We start from the raw sequence: 7,213 nt of genomic DNA on the forward strand, positions 1-7,213 counted from the left end.
CAGCCCGCCCCCACTGTGCCCCCTGCCTCCTGTCTGCCCCTCCTTAGTTCCCCCCACTGTGCCCCCAGCCCCCCACTGTGCCCCCCGCCTCTTGTCCGCCCCTCCTTAGTTCCCCCCACTGTGCCCCCAGCCCCCCACTGTGCCCCCCGCCTCTTGTCCACCCCTCCTTAGTTCCCCCCACTGTGCCCCCAGCCCCCTGCCTCCTGTCTGCCCCCCCACTGTGCCCCCAGCTCCCCGCCTCCTGTCCGCCCCTCCTTAGTTCCCCCCACTGTGCCCCCAGCCCCCCACTGTGTCCCCTGCCTCCTGTCCGCCCCCACTGTGCCCCCTGCCTCCTGTCTGCCCCTCCTTAGTTCCCCCCCACTGTGCCCCCAGCCCCCCACTGTGCCCCCCACCTCCTGTCCGCCCCCACTGTACCCCTAGCCCTTCCCCACTGTGCTCCCTGCCTCCTATCCGCCCCTCCTTAGTTCCCCCCAGCCCCCTGCCTCCTGTCCGCCCCCACTGTCCCCCAGCCCATCCCCACTGTGCCCCCTGCCTCCTGTCCGCCCCCACTGTCCCCCAGCCCATCCCCACTGTGCCCCCTGCCTCCTGTCTGCCCCTCCTGTCTGCCACTGTGCCCCCAGCCCCCCACTGTGCCCCCGGCCTCCTGTCCGCCCCCACTGTACCCCCAGTCCTCCACTGTGCCCCCAGCCTTCCTCCGCTGTGACCCCTGTCTCCTGTCCGCCCCTCCTTAGTTCCCCCCACTTTGCCCCCAGACTCCTGTCTGCCACTCCTTAGTTCCCCGCACTGTGTCCCCAACCCCACACTGTGCCCCCAGCCTCCCTCCCTATCTCCAGCCTCCTGCCTGCCCCCACTGTACCCCCAGGCCCCCACTGTGTCCCCCAGCCTCGTGTCCGCCCCCACTGTGCTCCAGCCCTCCACTGTGCCCCCAGCCTCCCTATCTCCAGCCTCCTGTCTTCCCCCAGCTCCACACTATACCCCAGCCTCCTGTCTGCCCCCACTGCAGCCCCAGCCCTCACTCAGCTCCCCCTTTGCCTCCAGCCCTCCCACTGCACTCCTAGCCCACCCCCACACAACTGCCTGTGCCCCCAACCCTCTATCCAGACCCTGCTGGTGCCAGTTCTGTGCAACTCCATCTGTGATGTCATGCAAATTATGTTGAGCTCCTGTCCGCCCCCACTGTACCCCCAGCCCGCCCCCACTGTGCCCCCGCCTCCTGTCCGCCCCCACTGTGCCCCCGCCTCCTGTCCGCCCCCATTATGTTGAGCTAATTTGCATACGTGTAAATAACCATAAACTCTAGTGCATGGTCAGCACACCGTGCTGCAAGCAATGGCCAATGGGTGCTCAATTGGGATGGCTGGGTGAGAAGCTGGAGGCTGTTTGATGGAGTTGTCCGTGTGGAAAATTGAGGCGGTGTGGGTGGGATGCCTGAGGGTGTAGATGCGTGCTAGAGGGGAGTGGTAGGGGCCACTACTCCCCCCTCCACACCTTGCCCCAGCTGCTGCTACCACTACCTCCAGCGGTTCCTTCCCTGTTCCTATCCAGGAGGAGGATCAGAGGGAAGGTAGGCGGAGGGGCTGCCAGCAGCCCCCCAGAAGCTGGGAGGAGTTATTGCAGGCCCAGAGAGGAAGCATGGTCCAGTGGTCAAGGTGTTGGCCTGGGAAACCCTCCTTCCATCACGGAGCAGGCTTTGGGGAGGCAACACTTGGAAGGAGGAAGGAATGAAGCCACCTTCACTTTTGTCTCCTGGTTCCCCCAGTGGCTGAACATCCACCCTCACAGCTATTAAGCAGCTCTCGGGAGGGACAGCAAGGAGGAACTTTGAAAGCACTGCTGGCTTTCAGCCAGGCCAGGAGCACTGTGGGTGGGAGCCACAACCATACTTAGGGGCCTGGATAGAAGCAGGAAGTGGGCTGGGGCTTGAAGGGCTTTCTCTGGGGTGCTGGCATGTGAATTCCCAGAGACTTGAGAGTTGCTTGTGAGTCCTCGAGACTGTGCAGTCTTAAGTCTGTCTTGTCAGCGAACAGCCCCACACCACCACCACACCAGCTCTGTATTGTATTCTGGACCTCCGCTGGGAGGCCCGAGACCTGTAGCCATGAGCTATGCCTCATTGTAATGGCCACAGCCATAGTCTGCACCACTGAGTCAGCAGAGTCCAAAGCAGCTTGGAGGGAGATTCTAGCCACCACTCTGCCCTGCTCTAGGACTGCAGCAAATTCCTGTCCTGACTCCGACAGGAGCCGTTCCTGAAACATGGAGAGGGCGTTCCAAGAGTTGTATGCATAGTGGCTAAGTATCGCCTGCTAGTTGGAAATTCGAAGCTGGAGCCCCCCGGTCGAGTATACCTTTCGACAGAAGAGGTCCAGCTTCTTGGCGTCCCTATTTTTAGGGGCGGGCCCCAGTTGCCCCGACGCGCCCTGTGGTTTGCTGCATCCACCACCAGGGTCCCTGGTTGGGGGTGGGTGAAGAGGTGCTCATACCCTTTTTGTGGGACTAAGTAACACCTCTCTACACCCCTGGCCATAAGTGGTATAGCGGCCGGGGTCTGTCAGACCACCTTCGTGGTGTTTTGTATAGTTTTTATAAGCGGCCACGTTTGAGGTACCCTCCGGGGCGAGTATGTCGAGCATCGGGTCCGAGTCCTGCATATTGAGGTTCTGGGCCACCCTCCTAAGGAGGTCCTGGTGGGCTTTTATGTCCATTGCCAGAAGGGACGTAGCAGTGCCCACTACTGCCTCGTCTGGCGAGGAAGAAGATGAGGCGCGAGGTGGGACAGGGTCTTCCTGCCTCTCCGGTTCCCTGGTGATGTGCCCAGGGACATCCACCACTGCAACTGGTGGGGGGGGAGCCGCAGGCGTTGGCGGCTCTGACAACGCCCCCAATCTGGGAGGCTCGGGGTCTGAACTCCGTGTTGGTCCGCGGGAGCCCTGGATGTGTCAGGGGTGACCGACGTCGCGGCGGGGGGGCATGGGCAACAGAAACTACTGATGCTGCCCGGAACTATGCCCTTGGGCCTGGTGGTAGGCCCAAGGTGTCCAAAAGGGCCATTGTACCGGGCCCTGCCACTGGGTCAGCCAGGACTCCATCGGTACAGAGGGGGTCCTCCACCCTACAGTGCCAAGACCGGTGCCGGGATCTTGAGCAGTACCGGCTGTGTCAGGACACGAATAAGTCCGCCTTTGACTCAGAGGAATAGTCCGAGCCCAACCAGGGAGGGGTGGACCCTAACGGTGCCAGGGAGTGGTACCGAGGCAATGGGGAATGGCGCCGCATCATGGTGGGCTTGCACCAGAGCACAAAGAGAATTAGAAAACCTCACTACCACCAAATCAACTCCAAATCTCCCAGCGAGAGACAGCCGGTGCTTCTGCCCCAAAGGAACACAGAGAAGGGACAGGAAAGTGTTATTGGATTGATTTCCTTAGTCAGGACCTACTCATCTTGGCAACCACACTCCTGAGTCCAGTATTTGAGGAATAGGTCAACTGCTGTATGCACCCACAGATAGTGCACTGGGCTATGACTCAGGAGATTCCTGCTTCGCTACTGACCTGCTGTGTGACCTTGCTCAAATCCCTTCACCTCTCTTCCCCTCCCACCCTTTGCCTGTTTAGACTGTAAGCGCTTTGGGGAAAGGACCGTCTCTGTGCCCTGATCTCTGTTGGGGCCTCTACGAATGACCACAGTGCAATGAACAGCTCTGCTGAAAGAGTCACTATGCCCAATCCAGCCCTGGTGGAATCGTTTACACCAGGGCTGGGGCTGGCTAATTGCGAGCCTCACTTTTGATACTTCACTTGGTGGTTTCTAGAAGTTGAGGCTCATGACCTAAGGGCGGGACCAGCTGCTATTTCACCACGAGGGAGGTTCTGGAGAACCGAGTGCCCCCTCGTGACCAAAATGGACAACTGCACCTCTCAATTCTGACACTCGACTGTCCTCAGAATATAACTAATAAAGCCAAAACCGTCGTGAAGACCTCCCTGCTGCCTGGAATTTAAACATTCCCTTTGAATAAGCCATCCCTTGGGCCCACAGCAGAGGTGGGTGATTTTGTACTGAAATCCAAAAATGTCCAAAACGTGGGCCCAATTCCTAAATAGGGTCACAAAAATTCAGGCTATTCTAGGAGTAGTTTGAAATGGATCTGTGCAGCTTTATGGCTGAAATGGTCTTTAGTTGCAGTAATATCTCTGGCTGCGGGTACCACGGGGAAGAGGAATTGTGAGAGTAGGTGTGTATTTGGGCTTACAGCAACAAAGAACCAGGGAAAAAAGGAGAGAAAGTAGGAAATTGGAGGAGTGGGAGATAAACAAGGACATTGGTCAGCCTGGATTAGTGGTTTTGAGCGCTCATGCAGCAAGGCAGTGGCAGGAACAAATCCAGGTCTGGATTCTAGTCCACTACGCTATCCTTCAAGAAAACTAGAATGGACTCACTGTGCAACATTTACCAAAGTCTCCAGGTATCCAGAGATAACCTGGGAGGTCAGGCATGCAGAACTCCAAATCTTTCTGCAACAATACACAGCAAAGGGCCTTTCCCTGAATTCCAGGATACAAAGCACCTGCACGCCAAGCAAACTCCAAATTTCACCTCTCTTTGAAGGTACAGGGGGAGACACTCCCCCTTTCCCAGCTCCTTTCCACCTCTGTTTTGGTGCATGGGAATGGAAGAGGCAACACAGTGGCCCAAGATAGCGCCCTCCGGTAGCACAGGAGCAGTATAGAATTGGGATAGGACTCCTGGAAATCTACCCCTTAACATCCACAATTGGAGCCAGATTTTCACAAGAATTCAGCCACCGACATGTACCCAAAATACTGGGTTGTTGTGAAAAATCCAGCCACTCACATTGGTGCCTACTATCCGTTTCCTCTATGAAAAATACCATGTTCAGGTATCCTTAGGGCTGCAGGCCACGAGGTGGCAGAAAGAACCCAGAAATCCACAGTCCCCACTGTGTTGAACCAGCAGGCTGTATTCACTCCAGGATCCATGAAGAGAAGGGGATAAAAAGCAAGAGCTAGATTCACCCCTGCTGTCACGAGGAGGTGCCAGTAACTTTGGCTTTCTAGACTCCCTTTGGCTTTCTAGACCTTGCCATTCAAGGCAACCACAGCACTTAACGTTGTAGGAAGCACTGTCTGTGTCTGTAATGCGTAACAGAGGTACAGTCGACAGGGCAAGGAGACCTGCCTTCTATCCTCCATTCTTACTTGTGGCAGCCTGTTCTGTGCATTAGCGTCTCCATCTCTAACATGGGAATCGTAACTCACAGCAAGCTGTGGGGCTTGATCAGTGGGTATCTGTAAAGTGCTTTAAAGGGGCTGTTGGAAGGATGCAGCATGACTAGCCTTCATTTACGGTCCCGTTAAGCTCAGGAATACCCCCCAGGTGCCTTTATGTCCAGTCTCCTCCTCAACCTACCAGCCAATTTCATGTGCTATGTAATGAAATTGCAGGGACAGGCATTTAAATCCCCCTCAACACCCAGGAACGTACTACACAGGGGATGGGTTCCAAGAGAGAATGTCATAGAATCATAGACTATCAGGGTTGGAAGGGACCTCAGGAGGTCATCTAGTCCAACCCCCTGCTCAAAGCAGGACCAATCCCCAACTGAATCATCCCAGCCAGGGCTTTGTCAAGCCTGACCTTAAAAATATCTAAGGAAGGAGATTCCACCACCTCCCTAGGTAACGCATTCCAGTGTTTCACCACTCTCATAGTGAAAAAGTTTTTCCTAATATCCAACCTAAACCTCCCCCACTGCAACTTGAGACCATTACTCCTTGTTCTGTCATTAGCTACCACGGAGAACAGTCTAGAGCCATCCTCTTTGGAACCAACTTTCAGGTAGTTGAAAGCAGCTGTCAAATCCCCACTCATTCTTCTCTTCCACAGACTAAATAATCCCAGTTCCCTCAGGCTCTCCTCATAAGTCATGTGTTCCAGTCCCCTAATCATTTTTGTTGCCCTCCGCTGGACTCTTTCCAATTTTTCCACATCCTTCTTGTAGTGTGGGGCCCAAAACTGGACACAGTACTCCAGATGAGGCCTCACCAATGTTGAATAGAGGGGGACGATCACGTCCCTCGATCTGCTGGCAATGCCCCTACGTATACATCCTAAAATGCCATTGGACTTCTTGGCAACAAGGGCACACTGTTGACTAATATCCAGTTTCTCGTCCACTGTAACCCCTAGGTCCTTTTCTGCAGAACTGCTGCTGAGCCATTCGGTCCCTAGTCTGTAGCAGTGCATGGGGTTCTTCCGTCCTAAGTGCAGGACTCTGCACTTGTCCTTGTTGAACCTCATCAGATTTCTTTTGGCCCAATCCTCTAATTTGTCTAGGGCCCTCTGTATCCTATCCCTACCCTCCAGCGTATCTACCTCTCCTCCCAGTTTAGTGTCATCTGCAAACTTGCTGAGGGTGCAATCCACACCATCCTCCAGATCATTTATGAAGATATTGAACAAAACCAGCCTGAGAACCGACCCTTGGGGCACTCCACTTGATACCGGCTGCCAACTAGACATGGAGCCATTGATCACTACCCGTTGAGCCCGACAATCTAGCCAACTTTCTATCCATCTTATAGTCCATTCATCCAGCCCATACTTCTTTAACTTGCTGGCAAGAATACTGTGGGAGACCATGTCAAAAGCTTTGCTAAAGTCAAGGAACAACACGTCCACCGCTTTCCCCTCATCCACAGAGCCAGTTATCTCGTCATAGAAGGCAATTAGATTAGTCAGGCATGACTTGCCCTTGGTGAATCCATGCTGATTGTTCCTGATCACTTTCCTCTCCTCTAAGTGCTTCAGAATTGATTCCTTCAGGACCTGCTCCATGATTTTTCCAGGGACTGAGGTGAGGCTGACTTGCCTGTAGTTCCCAGGATCCTCCTCCTTCCCTTTTTTAAAGATGGGCACTACATTAGCCTTTTACCAGTCGTCCGGGACTTCCCCGGATCGCCATGAGTTTTCAAAGATAATGGCCAATGGCTCTGCAGTCACATCCGCCAACTCCTTTAGCACTCTCAGATGCAGCGCATCCGGCCCCATGGACTTGTGCTCGTCCAGCTTTTCTAAATAGTCCTGAACCACTTCTTTCTCCACAGAGGGCTGATCACCTCCTCCAGTGCTTTGCATCTAAACATACCCCATAGGAATAACTCTTCTAGCTAGTTTGGGTGGGGTAGGA

The sequence above is a fragment of the Eretmochelys imbricata genome, chromosome 27 (genome assembly GCF_965152235.1).
Source record: "Eretmochelys imbricata isolate rEreImb1 chromosome 27, rEreImb1.hap1, whole genome shotgun sequence".
Classification (NCBI taxonomy): Eukaryota; Metazoa; Chordata; order Testudines; family Cheloniidae; genus Eretmochelys; species Eretmochelys imbricata.